The 20,522-nt window shown below is 43.4% G+C and overlaps 1 protein-coding gene and 1 long non-coding RNA gene across 4 annotated transcripts in view; one reads left to right on the forward strand and one right to left on the reverse strand.

Annotated features, from left to right (window-relative positions):
- Positions 1–2,790, reverse strand: part of ZHX2 (zinc fingers and homeoboxes 2) — a 116,333-nt gene extending 113,543 nt beyond the window's left edge. The window contains exon 1 of one of the 2 annotated variants that reach the window (XM_074943896.1): positions 2,659–2,790. The gene's annotated coding sequence lies outside the window, so the exon portion shown is untranslated. The remainder of the gene's footprint in view (positions 1–2,658) is intronic. The other variant, XM_074943895.1, reaches the window with a different exon arrangement.
- Positions 1,378–20,522, forward strand: part of LOC141982129 (uncharacterized) — a 43,659-nt gene continuing 24,514 nt past the window's right edge. Inside the window, exons 1-3 of one of the 2 annotated variants that reach the window (XR_012637972.1) lie at positions 1,378–1,765; positions 5,194–5,274; positions 7,475–7,528. This is a non-coding gene — a long non-coding RNA (uncharacterized LOC141982129). Of the gene's footprint in view, positions 1,766–5,193; positions 5,275–7,474; positions 7,529–20,522 lie in introns of those variants that run through there. The other variant, XR_012637973.1, reaches the window with a different exon arrangement.

A 20,522-nucleotide genomic window follows, 5' to 3' on the forward strand; every position in this document is an offset into this window, starting at 1 on the left:
GAGAATAAAGGCTGGTGCTAAAACTTTAAAAGGCTTCTTAGCATTTAAATTTTCAACTATCATACTGTGCAGTACATTGCTTTCTTTGATGGGGAAATTAATACATAGTTAAAGTTATGAATTTAAGTGGTTTTACAGGATTGTTAGTGCCTCATACCTGAGACTGACCATATGCTTAACCCATAGCACTGAGTGTAACAAATAAAGGCAGAGCATTAACAAGCAAGAGGCAAACTACTTGTATGTAAACCAAAAAATGAAACAGAGATCAGAGATTTTAGAGTAGCAGCCGTGTTAGTCTGTATTCGCAAAAAGAAAAGGAGTACTTGTGGCACCTTAGAGACTAACCAATTTATTTGATGCATCCGATGAAGTGAGCTGTAGCTCATGAAAGCTTATGCTCAAATAAATTGGTTAGTCTCTAAGGTGCCATAAGTACTCCTTTTCTTTTTTAGAGATCAGAGAGTGCTTACACAACCAGAATATTTCTTTTTAAAAAGGGAGTTCAGGTAGTTGTCATTTTTAATGTGTTGCGCCCTGATTCAGGAAATTAGTTGAGGCTTCATGTTCTTGAAGTTAAGCACATGCTGAAGTATCTTCCTGAACTGGGGCCCTGATATCTGCACAGTCAAATGGCAGCAGGGGGAAGAAATCACACTATGGTTGCTTGTATTCTCATATTTAAAACAAACAAAAAAACCAAGTAGTATTCCACTGGTGACCAAGCACTTATGAGGGCTTCATAACTCCCTAGTGATGTTAAATATGCCATTTTACAAGATATATATTCTTGTTGGTAGTCATCTGATGCTTTGTGGCATTGCTGCCTTGGGACAGAAATGTAATGAGATGATAAAACACAGAGATCGTCTAAATGTAAAGTTACCTTTTGATTTAATACCTCCTGCTTAGCTCTCCTTCCCCAGTTCTTTAGTATCTTCCCCCACCCCTTTATACTTCAAATTTTAAACAGAAGTTTTGTTTGTTTTGTTCTTCTCTTTTGGCAGGCCTCCTGCAATCCTCTACAACTCCAATCGTTTGCAAACAGCATCTGCACTGACAAGATCAGGAACTTTCATTCAAAAAAGTTACCAGAGAAGCCCCATTTAAAAAGCTAACGAAAGCTTATGCTCAAATAAATTTGTTAGTCTCTAAGGTGCCACAAGTACTCCTCTTCTTTTTGCGAATACAGACTAACACGGCTGCTACTCTGAAACCTGTCATTTAAAAAAGCTGGCATTCCACAGTAAAAGCAAACAAAAGGCAATCAGGAAACAGTTGAGGGCAGAGACCCCCACATGTCTTTGAAGTCAATCAATCAGGTGGAACTCCTCAGCAAATCACAACCTCACTTCCTGAGAACCAAGTTTTAATCCTATCAACACGGTGGAGGGGCGGGAGAATCTGCCTCTCTTACTCTCTCCCCCTAGTCTCAGCCAAGACAGAAAAGAACAAAAATCACCGATGTAATGCTTTATAAAAATCAAAAACTCTGCCAGGATTCTGGAAGACTCTTCCCAAAAGTGGTTGGAAGAAGCCAAGAGACAAGTTTAACTAAGATTTCTAAGTTTACTAACGTTCTCTTTGAAAAGCAAGTTGCAACAAAAGAACTGAAAACACCACCACCAGCAACGAGGAATTAACCTCTGATGGGATGGTTTAAAGCACCAGCCACTGAGAGAGACTTTTTTTTTCTTAAAAGGAGGAAAGATGGATGCACTAAAAAGAGAAGAGCAACTCCGTTTGGAGGATGATCAGTGTCGTGGCAAGTTTTCTTTGGGGGTAGTGTGTTGGGGCAGTGGTGTCAACCTCTACCCACCTCAGGGCCGGGGATAGAAACACTCTAGCTCATGATTGTAACACAATATCTCAGCAGCTGCTTCTCTCTCTCACCTCTTATCTGCAGTTACCAGGAGCTGTTAGAATTTAAAGGGGCTGCTCCCCAGCGCGTCATGGTGCCTGCCACCACGTTAAGGACAAATCGTCACTGGGAAAGAATATCCCCCCCCCCCATCTCTGCCAACTCAGAGGAGTGGGGTGGCGAGCGGTGCAAACGCTACACGTTCCAGCAGGAGCCAGGGGACCTGCCCCCCCCCAGTTGGGCACCCAGATCCGCGGATTTATTTGGCTTTAAACCAGAGGGAGCTTTTAAAAGGAGGCAATACCAAAAAAAAATTCGCCCTGCTCGCCTCTACGTAACGCCCTGTCGAAAGCGGACGCCATATTTTGTGTTGCTGATGTCGACAGACACAGGGAAACGTAGACATGTTTTTTTTCCTTCTCCCTCCTCCTCTTCTCTGCCCCATTCACCCAAACTTGCATGGGGGGGGGCGGATACGTTTAAACAAAATCAGATCCCCCCCCTCCAGCCTGCAGCTTCTCTCCCTGCTGCAATCCCCCCCCCTCCTCCTTCCCAGCTGAAGTTCCCTTCACGAGCCCGTTTCCGAAGGCGCTAGTCGGGGAGGAAAAGTTGGGTCTGAGTGGCTGGCGACCGGCTGCGCTGCGCTGGGCTCAGGCGAGGAGCAGGAGCGCTCGCAAGTGCATGTGGGCAGCGAGGTTCCCGGGTTCGAGGGAGCCCTCGGCACTTCCCCTGGCGGGTCGGGGTTTCTTGCAAGCGGGGGGGGGGGGGAGAAGGGGAAGGGGGGGGAAGTTTCTTACCTGCGCCCAGGGCTTTAGGCGGCGGCGGCACGAACTTTCCCCCAGTGGAAGGGCTCTGCCTGTCGCCACGCTGGGGAACGTGGGAGCCGGCTGGGGAGCCTGGGCAAAGCCCCCCTCACCACCGCCGCCACCCCCCCCCAGCACAAACACTGGCAAAAAAATAAAATTAAATAAAAAAAAAAATCCTTCGATCAGTGGGGATCTACGCCAAAACCCACATGATCTCTGACGTCAGCATGCGTATTTGCATACGATACCACCAGCGGCTCTTCTACCGGGGTCCCTTTATTTGGGAGAAAGTTAGAAACTGAAATTGACCCAGGCGCCTTTAAGAGTCTCATTATAAAAAAAATTCCTCCCCCTCCGCGATCCATCCACGTGTGTCTGTGTGTCGGGGGTGGGGGGAGTTCTCTCCCTTTTGGGAAACTTAAAAGTCTATCGCTACCGCCAGTTTTTTTATATTATTATTTAGCTAGGAGTTGGCAGGGCCGGGAGAGAAATCATTGGATATGCCAAAAACTGCATCTACCTGGATCCTGCTGATGTTGTACCCAAGACCCCAATCGATCCCACCGGAATAGAGAACAAGGCTAACCACTCCCACTGTCTCCTCCCCACCCCCTAGAAAATACCCCAGCCCCTCCAACACATTCCCATGCAACTGTCCCTCCCCATCCGATTCTGGCACCTGGATCCTACTCATTTCCCCCCAGCCCCAAATGGTAACGCTTCATGAAGAACAAGTGTAAACGCTCCTCTTACACCAAAAACAAACAAACAAACAAACAAACCACCTGGACCCCAATGCATCCCACAGCGCCAGCGGCATAAATAGGCGGACGTGGGCCCAGAACAGGTCTCTATCAGTTTTTGGTCCTAGTCCCCCTCAGATGCGACCTCCTAAAAAGCGAGCAAGCAGTAGCTGTTCCTGCTGCACCTTGACTATCCAGCCCATGATGAACCACACCTCAAATCTGGCATCTGGATCCCGCTGTGTTTTTGGCCACAAACACAGAAGCTGTACTATGGGAACACAGAATAAGCCATGATTCTACCATTCTCCCCCGAGAACCCCCCTGGCCCCATCACATCCTCCTAACAGAGAGATGCAAACACTTTAATTTGACACCTGAATCTTGCTGGATCCAGCTGATGTTTGGTTGCATACCTCACACCCAGTTTTCCTGTGTAAACGTAGTTCAGGTAGACAGTGGCATTTTGCTTCTTGGGGTCAAAAACTGTAAGGATCCAGTCTTGGGGGGGGGGCGGAATGGACCTGCTATTAGCAGCCCTCTTGTTCCAGGATGCACGGTGGGTGGGTGTTTTGCTCCTTGTTTAAGCGTTATAATGGGGGGGGGGTCAAGGCCAAAATTGGCACGACCCAGCGTTTAACAGCACTGTTGGAGGAGTGCATCGGGACCGGGTATTTTGGGGAGCAGTAGGAGCGGCTCGATTCAGTCTCTATTATGATGGTACAATTTGAGGTCTTGGGTACAAAGAAAAGGCAGGATCCAGGTTTTACACAGCCCCCTTCGGGACGCTCTTCTCTAGTGAGGTTTGAAGGGGGCAGGGTCCGAAAATCTTAAGGCGAGACCCATTTTCTTTAAAAGTTCAAGGTGTCACTGATGAGCTCGGCAAACTGTTGATCCCGACCACGTGTAGCAGCCAGAGAAGCCGGTGAGAACGAGGAAAGAGGCGGCATGCTAAACAGCCTGTGCTCATCGTTTACCCAGTGTTCAGATCTGCCTGAATTCTGTCTGTTGGTGAAACAAAACAGATCTGTGAGGAGGCAGGAATGACAGTCCTGGCCTTTTCAGGCTGTGACTATGTGCATTTTGTGTATCAGCTGAAAACAAAGTTCCAATCACTGTTTACATTGTAAGGGCATTGATGAAACTGTCTTCCTTAAATAACTAGCTCGTTTAGAATCAGGTCAGGCTACCTGGGGAGGTAGGAGGTTTTTTTTTTCTCCTTCATGCTCTACTTCTAATGTAGCTTTTTAAACCTTTTGTATTTTTTTAAAGACTTCAGATCACTCTTGTTTATTGTTTTCTGGAAAATACTGTTTCTCAGTTAATGCCTGAAATTCCCATTCATCTCCTGTAAACAGAGGGATCCTTTCACCCTTTAAAATTAAGATTTAATGTCTTTTTGGCTTTAACCTACAAGGATGTAGTGAGATAGGTTGCACGCTATTTTCTATTTACTTAAATTCATTTAAAATTCATATGTACTGATTGCATCTGAGTTCTAAATACCAGCCATTTATAGCAATCACAGGCTAATATGACTTTTGAGAAGCATGCTGTCCTCTGAATGGCAGGGACATGTTATCTATTCTAAATTCATATTTTAATTGTGTATATAGAACTTTCCAAAAACCTGGAATCTGGACTTGGTTTTAGAACCACCCCTGAAGTTTTCAAATTGGTTTCATGTTAATAGTATTGTGGGGTGCATAGTTAGACCCCACCTTGCACCTTTGAAACCAGCTATACAACCTTGTTTATTGAACATTTTGTTTTTTCTGTCTAGAATGGGGGATTGCAAGATGCTTGCATTCGAATGTTTGAAGAAAAGCACCACGTTATTGTAACTGAATAATCATCTAAGAAGGTAAATATGTCAAAGTGATGTCAGAAGACTTTTTTACAGGGGCACTGTCAACTGAGTAGGTGTGTTTTTGACTGCCTGGTTAAGCTTAATATCTGTGAGTGTTGATACCAAAATTGATTTCTGCCTTTCTCTTCTGTGGTTCCAACTGAGGTTTATGCTTACCTTTTCATGCTCTAGATTTAGGTAATAGGGGTGGATAGACATACACACTCTCCACTTATATTGAAGGCACAAAAGATTACTAGTGAAAATAGCTGAAAGTTTCCAAATTTTGAGTTATTTTCGGTCAGATGTTTTTATTGACTGTTTTGATTTATTAAAAAAAAACTTCAACTCAATATTTGCAAATTGTGGGTCTGGGGGGTGGGGTGGAAGATCCTAGCGAGGGGCAGGTTGACCAGCTACAGAGCCAGTTCAGAATTTTTAGATTTCTGACAAAGGGATGAACTTTCAAACAATTTTTTTTAAAATCATCTCCGATGACTGCCCTCATGTCCATAATTTGTAAAATGAAAAGAAACAAAAGCCACAATGTTTTGGTGCATCTGTGTGTTTGTGTTTCTAAAGGAGCAGATGAACAAAAAGAAGGTAAAATCCACCTGCTTTTGAAATGTTCTGATTTTCATTTATATTACAGCCCCTTTAAATGGGTCTGGCAGTGCAAAGAGATCTGTGGATAGGCATAAATGTCATTTGTATCCATTTAAAGTCGCCTTTACACAGTGTAAATGGACATAGATGTAAATGAAAATCAAGCCTAAAAAGTATCCTAAACATTTAAAGGGCCGATTCTACCCTTGGGTCCTTAAAGTCATATAGCAAAGACTGTATAACTTGTGCCAACAATGGCTTCTGCAGTAAACTATCTGTTGGGATTTGTTTGTCCTCCAAAAATATGTATTCCATCAAAAAAGGTTAGTGATCTTCTATCACATAAATGAGCCACAATTTGATCAAAAATTGGAGAATTTGGTCTTATGCAAAAATTATTTGTGTCCTGCCATTTGAAATGAACAAATTGGGAGCAAACTGCTCTCAAGAAATTTATTTCAATCTCCTGCTGGAATAACGGGTATTGCTAATACTCAGCAGATGCACAACTTCTGTCATTGTCAGTCTGGTCACATGATTTTGCACATTTCAGTTAATTCACTCATCCGCACAAGCTCTATTTTGCCTTTGGATATCATGTTAATTTGTGACTTTGGTTTATAAACCCAATCAGTGGCCTAACTCTTCCATATGTAACCTTTAAAATATATATATATTTATGACAGATATACGAATACTCTTCTTAACTTTCAATAGATAATAATCACCTATAATTAATACAACTTTAAAACTGTGTTTAATGGATTGATGGCAATGTAACAGAGCGGGAATTGCCTATACATTGTGTGAAAGGGTAAGTTGCAACATTCCATTGTGTGGGACCTGGTTCTCAATGGATAACAAAACAAAAGCCACGTTGATTACACAGCACAAACACACATGCACTGCTTCCCAGGACAGTGAGAGCAGAGATCCCTCTTTTTTTAAATATTATGGCTTCTTACTTTCTTATGATCAGGGTATCTAGATAATATGATGATTTGAGCTCTACACCTAAAACTGCCAGCCCTGCTGTAAAGTGACACCATCCTACATTGCTGAATTATTTGGATTTTTTTGCTTATGGCCAGGAATAGGATATGATGAGGGCATATTCCATTCTTTGGTGTCACATATTGTAGATCATCTTTGGACCTTACAGTTTCATTCAACAATTATTTATTCTTCATAGAACACTAATCAGAGTTAATGCGCTAGGTCTACTAGAGAAATGACTAGGAAGTCTGTTCTAGGTTGAAGGAGACACGTGGTTTGCACAGAAATGCTTCAGTTCAACTCCACACATGACTATATTTTGCATAAGCATGGTAGGGGAATCCTGACCCCAGCTTAAAATAAAATAAAAGTCAGCTTGTGACTTAAGTTTTGCCCTCAGTGAGGCAGAGATCCACCTGCTTTTTATATCTTCTTTTGAAGAAAGGTCAGTCCTTAAGAGCATATAAAGACTATAATAAGTAGTGGAGCTCTTGTGGATCATAACAGGAGGTTCACACACAGGTTTAAATTACCTCCTAGGCAGAGCAGCTGCAAAAGGTCTATGTACTACTTAAGTCCCACTTATGCCTTCTGTTATGAATTTCACTCATAGTGACACTAAGGACGGGATCCTCACCCTCTCTCCAACCTCTTTATGTTGAGTAAAAGGGCCTGAGCAGCATAAATGTAGCTGAAAAGCCTCATATCCAGGACAGCTGGGAGAGACTTCCCCCTGCCTCTAGACACTGCAGAAGATAGCTTAAAGTGGTCTGCCCAGGGATAGCTCCTTTCGGGACTGGGACCTTAGTCTTTGGGGCTAAAAGATGTTTGTCTTCTTCTCAGCCTTTTGGCTTAGATCACATGTATACATCTTTTTTGTATTTGGGACCAAAGGGGTTGATAGACATTTTATAGATTGAAAATAAAATAAAGCTTATCACTATTCATTATCCCTTTGTTCATTACAACTGAAATCAGAGTACAGTTCCAGTGTATGTTTCACTATTCACGCTCTTTGCATGCTGCAATTTGATTGGCTTGGATAATGAAAATATACTAGGTAGTCTGACTTTTGTTTCTAGTCAGTTTTGCTTTCAGATTTTCACATGCTGTAGTGTTTGGGTTTCCAACACCTCAATGAAATCTAATCAAAACCTGTTTCCATTTATTTTTAAAAAACTGAAAAAACGTGTTTTGATTAGGTATAGATGGTAAAATATTATAGGATTAATATTCTTATTGATTTTTTTAAAAATATTTTTCCCTTTAAAAGATTCACAAGTTGTTGTTTTTTTTGTTATTTGCCCAGCTTTAATATTGGGAGTTGTAAAACCTTCCAATGTCCATTAAAGAGACCCTATATTTTGGACCAAAGTTACCTGACACTATCCCTTTAATATAGGGTACATTCTCTGGCTGGAAACTTGCAAGACAGTGGAATTGCTACTGTAGGATCAGATCCAGCTCTTATTGAAATCAATGGGAGTCTTTCAAGTTACTTCAGTAGGAGTTAGGTTAGGCCCCAATAGGTAATTTCGCTATGATCGTTGTCCTCTTTGCCCCCTAGTTCTGCTATGGATCCATTTATGGATCTTCAATTGAATTAAATGGTGATCTTATTACAACTTAAGGGGTGGATTGGGCCTTGTACCATCATCTATGTCAGTGGAAACTAAGGTACCTGTAATACATTGTTTAAACACAAAAGCTGGTACTGTATTCTTTTGCAGAGATCTTGATCTCTGTGCTAATGGCAGGAAGTGGTGTTTGGCTGAAGGTCAGGACACATGGTGCAAACGAATGGTGGCAAAACAAGGCTCTATATCAGTATCAGTTTGTCCAATCCACCCTCCCAAAAAACCAAACCCCAACCTCACCCCTTTCTTCTTCTTCTTCTTTTTTTTTTTTTTTTTTTTTTTTTGCAAAGAAAGGACCCAATGAAAGCTTCCTACATACCAGGGCATTTTGGTTTTTGATCAGTTAAATATGTTTTCTTACTCCTTCAGTTGTATAAATCACAAGCACAGGAAGAGCAGAGAGAGGCTGATCTGATGCATTATCTGAAAAACAAGACATTAAAATACATGTACAGAAAAGCACAGCAACCTAATTGGATCAAATCTTGGGTAGGACTGACCTTATGATTTTCAGGGCCCTATGCTGATGGAGGAGATCTGGAGGCAAGATGTGTTCCCCCTCTGGGCCTATGGCCGACAGGGAAGACTAGTTGCTGAGTCTAGAGTGAGAGAATCCCCAAAGTGCAACCCCTCCAAGTATTTGCTTGTATTGCCTGTGCTTAAGATGGGTCCTGGCAAAAGGCACACTGGCATCTCTCTTTTTCTGTTTCAAAACCTCCAGGAGTACTGATCACTTATCTTGGGAACCATCTGGTTTCTTCTTATAGTGATCAAGAGCTAGTCATGGAACAAAGTAGAACATGCAGCATTTCACTCTGCTATCAGTTAAATACATAGGACACAATCTGCGACCACTGAAATGCTGATCACAATGAATGCTGCAGACACAGAAGAGAGATAGGTTTCAGAGTAACAGCCGTGTTAGTCTGTATTCGCAAAAAGAAAAGGAGTACTTGTGGCACCTTAGAGACTAATCAATTTATTTGAGCATAAGCTTTCGTGAGCTACAGCTCACTTCATCGGATGAAGTGAGCTGTAGCTCACGAAAGCTTATGCTCAAATAAATTGGTTAGTCTCTAAGGTGCCACAAGTACTCCTTTTCTTTTTAGAAGAGAGATATTTAGCTTCAGAATTCTGCCTTGAGATTGCTGAGCTGCTTTGCTATGGAAGAGCATATTCTCTGGTGACTTTTCTCCCTCCTCCTTCTGGAAATCAAAGGAGATGCAGAGCACCAACAACACCAGTGAGGTCCCCGGGAGCTGTGGATGCTCAGCAGCTCTGAGAATCAGGACCCAAATGTCTAGCTTAGAGACATCTCTTCTGTTGGGGTTAGGGGATCTAGTGTATAGGGCATTAGCCTGAAGACCTGGGTTCAATTCTTTGCTACACCGCCGGTTTCCTGTATGGCAGTCTTTCTGTGCCTCAGTTCCCAGCTGTTAAATGGGGATAATAGTACTTCCCTACCGCACAGGCGTGTTGTGAGGATAAATATATTTAAAAGATTGTGAGGGGCTCGGACGTTTTGGTGATGGGAGCCATATAAGTACCTCAGATAGATCTCCAAATAGTCTTCCTTATTCGGGAGTCCAAATCTCCCTCTTTCACTGTGTGGTGTCTTTTAACAAAGCCACATGCCTTCTGCACCCCTACCATCTACCACCTCCTGCTAGAGCCTTTGCATAGACCAACTAACTGAAGGGTTCTTTGAGATGCAGGGAAGTTTGAATTCCACACCACTGCTCTTGGTTTTCTGCAGTCAGGCAGATTACAGGATTTTCCAGTCAGTCAGAAAACCAAAGTGCTGAGTGGGCTCATGGAAGCAGCCTCTGCTTAATATTCCTCCTCTTGGACTTTCCACAGATCAGAGAGAGATGAATCCATTAACCTTTGATGAGACTGTCATAATTTTTCTTATTGTGCTTGCTAGTTACCAAAGCAATTTAAAAAAAAAAATTTAAATGAGGACTTCCTCCCTCACAGCCCATCTGCTGTGAAATCATAATGCACACAATTTGTGACTTTAAAATCATTTCCATGGCAGCATACTGTGGTGTGATCAACCAAGAATTATGACCTCACTGAAGGATCAGGCAGGCAAGGCTGTGTCCGGATAAAGGATAAAATAACAATCTCTACAATAACAGTAACAGGAACTCAGCTACAGACAGGGGGAAATCCAATTCTATGAAGAAGGACTAAAGCCTTATGCTGAACCTCTGCACAGGCGTGAATTTCACCCGCAGCACATACATTTCTCTTTTGCTTTAATGGAAAAGTCCTCACCACTTGGATTTTTACATTATTTGTAGTACAAATTATTTTTCAAAATTCTTTGCATTTTGGGGGGGACTTTTGTTCCTGTTTGTCAGCCCTGGAAACCAAAAATCCTCTTTTTATCCTCAGAAACAGATACTGTGTGGGGCAGTGGCAATGCACATTTTCCCCATGCTACTCTATCACTGTGTTTCAACCCTTGCCAGAGAAACCACCACTAGGGGGCTAGTGGCCCAGTTTTCAGCCCATTCAATCTTCAACCGCTCAGCTCAAACTGCCGGTGAGGGTGACAATTGTGGTGATGTTTTGTGGACAACTGGACTGAAATGACCAAATTAATTTCACATGGGCTATCTAACTGCCATCACATCAAATGCTATCCATTGTCTGTCACTAAAGACTGAAATCAATAGGAGCCTTTTCACTGATTTCAATGGACTTTGAATCAGACTATAAATTACAAACCAGGCTCCAACACTGCAAATACATACTCACATGAGTAACTGTAATTCACTGAGACTACTTGCATACAGAAAGATACTTACATAGTGTGTACTTGCAGGATCAATTCCCTAGGCAGGATTTGAATGAGGCATAATGTGCCATTAATTTTTAGTCAGAATTGATTAATGGGAAGCCTGTGATGGGGATTCTGATTAAAAAATAATAGTAACAAAAAAATCAATGGCACAGTATGCCCCATGTTTGGCAATTTAAAGGGAAAAAGCTAACAGACGAGACAAAGTTTAAGTATTGGCTGCTGCACTTCTGTACAGTGCCATAGGTGTGTCTGGTGCTTTTCACTGGGAATTAAGATGTGGTCCCTCTCTCAATGAGCTTTCATCTAAACTGAGAATGACAAAAGAGGATACAGGCAACGTGGAGGAAAGAATACAGAAAGTTATGCAATTTCTTGGTTGGCACAATATACATCAGATTCTAATTTAACATTTATATTGTGGTGGTGTCCAGAGGACCCAGTTGGGATTTTGGCCTCATTCTGTTACACGCTGAACCAGTACTGCCAGCCTCAAAAAATCAAAAATCATGAGTCAGAACATACCCATCATGAAATTAAAAACAAACAAACATCAGATCATGTTTTTAGTCTGTTTTTTACTTTTTAAATTCTCCCTACTCCTTTGCCAATGTGCGTATGATAATTTCAGGTTAAAATATCAACTTTTAATGGACACAGAAATTAATGCGTCTCCCTTCTGCTCATATGGAGACTCAGTTTACCTGCTCCTTGCCCTAAAATAGGAGAACTGCCATCCATGTCCTATTACTGTCTTGACTCCCTCCCCTCCTAGTTTATTTCCTTTAATAAGAGAAGAGCCGGATGATAAACAGTTTGAGAACCACTGGCCTAATTAATGCATCATGGATTCACACTTGCATATAGAATTGATATTACTTTTTGGCATTGATGAGTTACAGCTATACATATTACAGAACTTTAAACTTATATCAATAGTTCATATCAACAATAATGTCACTATAAAAACAATAAGGGATTAGTTTAGCCTTTTGCAAGAAACAACACTTCACTCACTCTCTTCTCCCCTCTTTCCAACTGGGCAGCACTCTTTCTCCTTACCCATGAGTTGTCTCCCTCTGCTCCCCTTCCCTTCTGCCCCCCACAACCTTCAGCACCCCATTCTCCTGCAACCCTTAATATGCCTCCTGCTTCCCCCAATGCCTGGCTTCCCCTGCTCTCCCCATCCATCTTTCACAGTAACTCTGCTGCTCCTAACAGTCCATGTGTTCAGTCCAGCCCCTTGAATGACTGTCAGCCATGTTGCCCATGGGTGTGGCTTCAATCTAATTGAAATTAGTGGGAAGTGGCAGCCTCACTTCCACATGTAATGATACTGGAGGGAAATGGCGGCCATCTTGATGGTGTCATCCCCTTGATTGTAAATGGAGATGGTGGCCATTTTAACAAAGGGAAAATTCATAATTTGATGACTTTCATTGTCTTTTGATGAGATAAGTAAAAAAACCGACGCCCAAATCACTACAGTTGTGAGAAAATGGTGAGAGTTGGCAATAGGGTGCACACACACAGGACAACACAGATCTTTGCCCCAAAATGTTCCTCTTTATTTTAAAAAAACAATGAGGAGTCCGGTGGCACCTTAAAGACTAACAGATTCATTTGGGCATAAGCTTTCGTGGGTGAAAAACCACTTCTTCAGATGCATGGAGTGAAAATTACAGATACAGGCATAAATATATATTGGCACATGAAGAGAAGGGAGTTACCTTACAAGTGGAGAACCAGTGTAGAAGGCCAATTCAGTCGGGGTGGATGTGGTCCACTCCCAATAATTGATGAGGTGGTGTCAATACCAAGAGAATACCAGTGTGTCAATACCTCTTTATTTTATATCTGCTGTAGGGGGTTAAAATTAGGATTGCCATCTCCAAGGTACAAAAAACAGGACATCTGGGATGATCCTGAGCCCTCAGAACTGGACAACTGGCAGTGTGTACTGAGCACCCTTACAGATTTTCCAGGACAGCTACGTCAAAAAAGAGACAATCCTGGGAAAACCTGGACAGGTGGCCACCCTAGTTAAAATCTCAAGCACTCCGTCTCCCTCCCACTGCCACTCGCTATATATAATCTGTATAGCCCATGATTACTAGAAATAATACCTAGCACTTACATAGACCTTTAATCTTCGAGGCACTTTACAAAGATTAGCAAATTAACCCATAAAATGAAAAAGCTGTGAAACTGTTGTTGAACTGCATTCTTTTAACGGAAGCTATTTTTGGAGAGACAACCTCGAGTTTTAAGACTCAAAAAACAAAAATTACAAAAACAATGGAATCATTTTCTCTCTCCAAAATTGGCATTAAAAATGTTCCTGGGCTCAGCCTTTTTATGCCAAGTTTCAGCCTCAAGGAAATTTTTACTGCTTAGTTATGTTCCGACCCCCTGAAAATAAAGCTCAACTCCTGAACTATTGAAGTGCAAATGGCCCAATTGAAATCAAGAAAAAATGAAGAGAGATAGATCAAATGTTATATTAAACACTTATGTCAATGCAGTTTAACAGCAGGAAGATATAAGCATGTTTATCCTGGGCAGCTTTAATGTTACCAATATACTCTCTTTTCAATAAGAGGATGTAATTAGTTTACTGATCCCTGGTTGGTGTATACTAAACGAAAAAAAATATAATAATCAGTGCTTTTATAGTGCCTTCCATGCAAGGATCTCAAAGTGTTTCCCAACATTAACAGAATAAGCCTCTCACCTAGAGCTTGGTGAATAACTGATTTTTCAGTTTGGTGGCTGAACCAAACCAAACCAAACCAAACAAAGAAAAACCAACAGAGGAAAGAAAATAATTTCAGCTCAACCTGAAACAGAAATTTAGTTTTTCTCACCAATATGGAAAACTGAAAAAGTATATTTTGGGTGAAACAAAATGATTTGTTCAATCAGAAATGACTTTTTGGACTTTTTTTTTTTTGCAATTTGTTTTTGGGTATTTTTTATCGCTTTAATAATAAATCCAGCTAAATTTAAAAAAAAATAAAAATTTTGAAATGAAATGAAAAGGCTAAACATTTTAAATATGTTCAACAAAATCTTTTGACTTTTTCAGGATTCCCCCCCGCCACACACACATTTTGTTCTGCTAAAATTATTCACCAAATAGTTTTTGTCAATCTGAAACTGTTTTTTTGGTGAATAAACTATTTATCCAAAAAACTTTGCCTCACTTTATTCACAACATCCCGGTGTAGCAGGCAAATATGGTCATCCCATGTTACAGACAGGGAACTGAAACAGAGAGATTATGGCTCTGATCCTGCAATGACATTGCATTGGTGAACTTCTGTCCCTTACTGGTCTGGAGCTACCCTAATTTAATTGGAACACCATGCAGGGGTCTGTGCATGCAAATGCCATTGCAAGACTGGGGCCATTTGATTTTTCCAAGATCACAAATGAAAAATGTGATGGAGCTGGGTATTAATGCTAGATCTCCTGAGTCACTTTGTAGTGCCTTAGCCACAAGCCCATCCTTCATCTCAGTGAGCTGCCATTGATCTCAGTGGGACTACTCACTGTTCTAAGCACTACACTGTGTTTGTAGGATCAGGGCCTAAAGTTGAAGTGGAATTCCTTCCTGTTTTCTCTATTTTAGATGTGATAAGAGAAACCTCCCTTCATCCTCAGAAAACAGCTTCTATATGAAGTTCCCTCTTTTTCTTTTATAGGAGAAATATTCTGGTGCTCATTAAAATAAGTTGGAATCTTTATTCCTCAGTGAATCAACTATAGTACATTTCACATGTTCAGTGAGAACTGAATCTTGTATGTCTGGAGTTACAAGTGTAACCCTTCTGCCAGGCTAAGTTGATAGCAGCAAGGGCCGGGTTCAGTACACAGGGGTCCCCTCTCATCAAAGCAAATGCAAAACTGGCTCGAGCCCCCACCCAGTGACCTGGGAAAATCTTACACACCCCCTGGGCGCCTCAAAGAGGCAATACTTCCCCTCTCGCAAGCACAGAGTCTCGGTGTAGCAGAGAATCTTTAATAACATGAGGTAAACGACATCAGCACTAAATTGGGGAAACACCACAACTAGTGTTCATTAACCAAACCATGAGCAAAGACCCACCCCAGCAAATTGGGCCACATCCTTTTCCTCGGGTTCTTGAGTCCCAGAACCCAAACGTCTCTTGAGTCCAGCAATCCAAAAATCACCCAAAGTCCAAAAAGTCCAGCCCCAGAGTTCAAAAGTTCATCTGCAGAGTGTTACTCCCTAGTCTGGCTAAAAATGTGCCTCTGTGTGTGTGTGTGTGGGGGGGAGAGGTAAGGGGCACCTTACGTGACCTGAAGCTGACTGCCCCACAGGGCTCCACTCCACTCTCTCACAAACAGCTCTGCTCAGCATCTCATGAACACTCCGCCAGCCTATCCACAAACAGCACCACTGCACTCTAGATCTTCCAGCTCCCCACTACTTGACACAGTGCTCAGTGATTTCAGCTCATAGTAGGGGGAGCCTTAGTGCTGGTGCACCATAAGGCCAAAGTGAATTCAGCATAGCACCTGTAGGAAGACTCTTAATAGACCCAAAATTAGCTCTGACATTCCACAGTGGAGAAAGACAGAGGTGCCATTGGTGTTTCAGGCCCTCACAAAGGGGCCCACACCACCAGGTACCTGTCTCAAGCCTCTCTTCATTCACAGAGTTTTGGAACCCATGTCCCTTGCCTAGCGAGTGCTACTTAGTTGATGGTGAGTCCCTCCATCATAACAAAAGGCCAAGTACAGTTCCAAGCACAGTACCCATAATCAGGGTAATAACAATTTATTCTTCCTGCCCCAATAACAGAGACACTGGGGATCCCACAACAGCCAAAGTGACTATTTGGGCAGCTATGGCCTCATTCTAGGTGGGGTGGGTGTGCCTATGCAAATGAGATCGGCCCCTGAAGTTCTTTTCCACAACTTGCCACACCTCACCACCAGATGTCAGGGTGGAGCTCATCCTGACTCTGCTTACATCCTCCCCCCAGCCGAGAATTTGTCGTCCCGACAAATCACACTCCCTTTATACCAACTCATTGGTTTCCTCCAAAGGGTCTCAAGAAGCCCACTTTAGCTTCCACAATCCTGTGTGCTAAATGTATTGGCTCCTCACTAGTCACCCCAGGTGCATCATAAGTTAACCGTTTTACTGGTCTTATCACCCTGACTCGTCTATTGAGAACCTCTGTTGCCGAGGTAGAAGGAACATCCTCTTGATTGACAGATGGAGAGGCTTCCTTTGAGGGTCCCTTGGCTACTGGCGTAGGCCCCTGCACTCCTAGTTCTAACGCTGGAGGGTCCAAGGTACCCAGGACATTCTCTACCTCTGTGTCTCCACTGTCCAATAACCTGTGTGTGTCATCACACGGAGGTCTCATCAGCGGCACAGGGGTGTCAGAAATGGGCCTAAATAATTCCGCCATGGGGTTTAGGGCGGAAGAGGGAGAACTCTCGTTTGGTTCAGCTGATCGAGACTGAAATCTTGTCTCCATCCCAGGATACACCACGGTTGTGTCTTCCTCCTCAGACTCACTCTCAGATGTGCAGAATAGGGGTAAGTTAGCTGCAGGGGGCCCGCTGTCTGTGTTGGATGGCGGCTTTGGTCTAGCACTTCTGTTCTGCCTGGCTGCCCTGTCGTGGCCCATCTCATAAGGGGTGCTTACCAATTCCCCCACAGGGAGCAAAAGGTTTCTATGCACCGTCTTTATTTGCCCTGGACCGTCTTCAGGTTTGATCTTGTAGACCGGCAGATCTCCCAGCTTTTCCATCACCAGGTAAGGTATTGCCTTCCATCTCTCAGCTATCTTGTGTTTGCCAGCAATACCCAAATTTCGCAGCAGGACTCTGTCCCCCGGCTGGAGCTCCTGCGAACGCACTCTAGCATCATATCGATGTTTGTTGCGGTCTGCGTTCTTCCGAGCTGCAGCGGTAGCTAAATGATAAGCATCCCGCAGCTTTTCTCTTAGTCGGGATACATATTGCTGATGAGTTTCATAGCTATCTCCATCCTCTGATACACCAAAGCACAAGTCTATGGGTAATCTTGGTTCTCGCCCAAACATCAAGAGATATGGAGTGACTCCCGTAGCATCGTTCCTTGTGGCATTGTAGGCATGCACCAGAAATGCGACATGCTGGCTCCAGGTTGCCTTCTGCTCTGGTCGCAAAGTTCCCAGCATATCTAATAGGGTTCAGTTGAACCTCTCTGGCTGAGGATCACCTTGGGGGTGATAAGGCGTTGTCCTAGACTTTTTAATTCCTGCTGTCTTCAGCACCTCCTTCAGAAGGTGACTCTCAAAACCCCACCACTGATCAAAGTGTATCCGAGCCGGGAATCCATAGACTGAGAAATATTTGTCCCACAATACTGAAGCGACGGTGGTGGCCCTCCGATCACGTGTGGGATATGCCTATGTTAGAAATGAAGTGTTAGGGGAAGTGTGAAAGGTGATTCCAGTTATAGAAAAGCTGAGAGAATCCAGGTTTAGGTGGTTTGGGAATGTGAAAAGATGATTGGAAGAATATATAGGAATTTAGAAGGGGAGGGTAAGAGAAGGGTTGGAAGACACAAATCTAAATGGATGGATGTTATACAAAAGGATTTGAATAGCTGTGGAGTTTCTGAGGAACTGCATCAAGACAGACTGGAATGGAGAAGGACTCAAAAAACTGACCCCATATAGATGGGACAAAGGCTAGAAGTAGACAATGATGAGACCCAACCTGAATCCACAGCGCATATATCTTCCCTACAAGCTGCAATAACTCCATGATTTTATTCTGGTGGGAAAGCTTTGTTAGTAATATCCCTTGTGCTAGTATTAGTTTTAAAAATCAAGTTCTCTCATAGTTGATGTATCACTAAAACTGAGGAAGAATATTTGTTACATCCTGATAAACCCCGGAAAAAATGCAGCTTTTTCAGAGCAAAATGTTTTGTCACAGGAGTCACCTTAAATGTCAACCTATTCAGTGACAAATTTATGGTGACATTTTCCCACACAGTTAAGCTTGGCTCAAGTGCTACTTGCAAAATGCTGATTTTCCTGAACTCCCAGAGTGTTTGGGGAAAAACATGATACAGTTTGTATAATTTGATGCACAAAAACATGTATTTGTTGCCACGACTGCTGGGTGAATTTACATAGCTAAGACACAAATTAAATTTAACATCATGCCGCCAACATTTGTGTAGCATCTAATGTTAAGCAAATAGAGTGAGAGATAGGCCTGATCTACACTACAAAGTTAGGTTGAGGTAAGCCACCATGCATCAAACTAGTTGTGCACGTATCTACAGTTAAATTTGTCTCCCACCAATGTAAGTGCCCTTTTATACTGACCTCGTCGAGTGGCATTGAGCCATGGTCGATGTACTGAGGTTGACACAGCACGAGTGCAGACACTGTGTTACCTATGTCGACACTAACAGTCCTCCAGCAGGTGTCCCACAATGCCTGCCACTGGCCTCTCTGGTCACAATTGTGAACTCCGCTGCCCAAGGGTCGCATAGACCGGCAGGCCTCCCCTGCCTTTTAAAGCCCCATGAATTTCTGAAATGCCTTTTCCTGATTGCCCAGTTTGGTGAGCACACCTAGCCTCTCTCTCTCGTGTGCAACTGCCGAGATGACCATGTTGCCTCTATGCTCCAGAAGTGCTCCAGCTTGGCATAGACAGGAGATATTAGATCTCCTGGGTCTGTGGAGAGAAGAGGCTGTGCAAGCACAGCTACGGACCAGCCATAGAAACGTCAATATCTGTGAGCAGATTGCATGGGGGGATGCAGGAGAAGGGGTATGACACAGACCAGCAGCAGTGCTGTGTGAAAGCCAAGGAGCTGCGGCAGGTATATCAGAAGGCCAGGAAGGCCAACAGTCGACCTGGTGCCGAGCCACAGACCTACCGCTTTTATAAAGAGTTGCATGCTATACTTAGCGGAGACCCACCACCATCCATTAGATTGCTGTCGATACCTCCGAGGAGCCCAAGCCAGAGACTCCTGGCATGAACAGCGAGTACAAGGTGGAGGAGGATGGAGGACATACGATCAGGGGGTCCAACTATGCAGCAAGCCAGGACCTGTTTGAAACCCCACCACACTCCAATCCATCCCAGCAGTTGAGCACAGATAAGCCCAATGCAGGGGAAGGATCCTCTGGTAAGTGTGTAAATTTATTTCCCATTACAGTGATGGCACCCCCAACTTAACAGCACACAGTGATGGACTTTTCATTAATTTACTTGCACTAGAAGAGGTAGTGGTACAACAAAGCAAGGTTTGTTATCTGCTTTCCTTTGCCCTGTAAAGTTAGGTAAGGGAGGGCATTTGGAGCAGTTTGTCTATGTACAGAGGGATGTCCCTTGAATCCTCTTGAGAGATTTTGAAGAAACTTCCATGGAGGTACTCTACAGTCCTCTGCCGAAGGTTTCTAGGGATGGCTGCCTTATTTCTTCCACCGCTGTAGGACATTTCCTATGCCAGTCAGCAATAACTTTGGCAGGCATGATTTCAGTACACAGGTTAGCAGCATACAGGCCCGTGAGGCTTCTGGACACCAGCAGCAGCTGTGCTCTCTCTGCTTTTGTTACCCTTAGGAGTGAGATATCAACTAAAATCCCCACCGCCTGTGGAAAACGGTGCCAGCATCCAGTGCCAGTGCCCTATACTCATAGTTTCATGCAACCAAGCAATTCCCTCCTCATTTCCCTCACCTTTGGTGGCCCATACCCACCATGGCTGGTGCTGTGAGTGGCGACGAGCACAAGCACTCCAAAGCAGAAGTGTCAATAAGCATATCTTGTTTAAAACTTTAGTGGAGCAAGGGAAGGGAGTTCTGAATCCTAAGTTATGCTTTCCTTTGTGACTATACAGACGATGGTACCTCTGTGGTACCATCAGTGGTACCACTGCAGCTTTCAGCGTCTCCCCCTCCACGCCTACGGAACACCTGAGCCACCTTAGGAAGAGAAATAAGAGGACTCAGGATGACAGGTTCTGTGAGAACCTGCAAGCCAGTGCTGCATCACACCATGCATAGGCGACATGTGGGGGGAGAGGGAGCACAAAGGTCACATCCCCTCCCCCCCCCCGGCCAGATTTCTGCCACGCTGAAGTAGAGACAGGTTTCAGAGTAACAGCCGTGTTAGTCTGTATTCGCAAAAAGAAAAGGAGTACTTGTGGCACC

Source organism: Natator depressus, chromosome 2, assembly GCF_965152275.1.
Source record: "Natator depressus isolate rNatDep1 chromosome 2, rNatDep2.hap1, whole genome shotgun sequence".
Taxonomy (NCBI): domain Eukaryota; kingdom Metazoa; phylum Chordata; order Testudines; family Cheloniidae; genus Natator; species Natator depressus.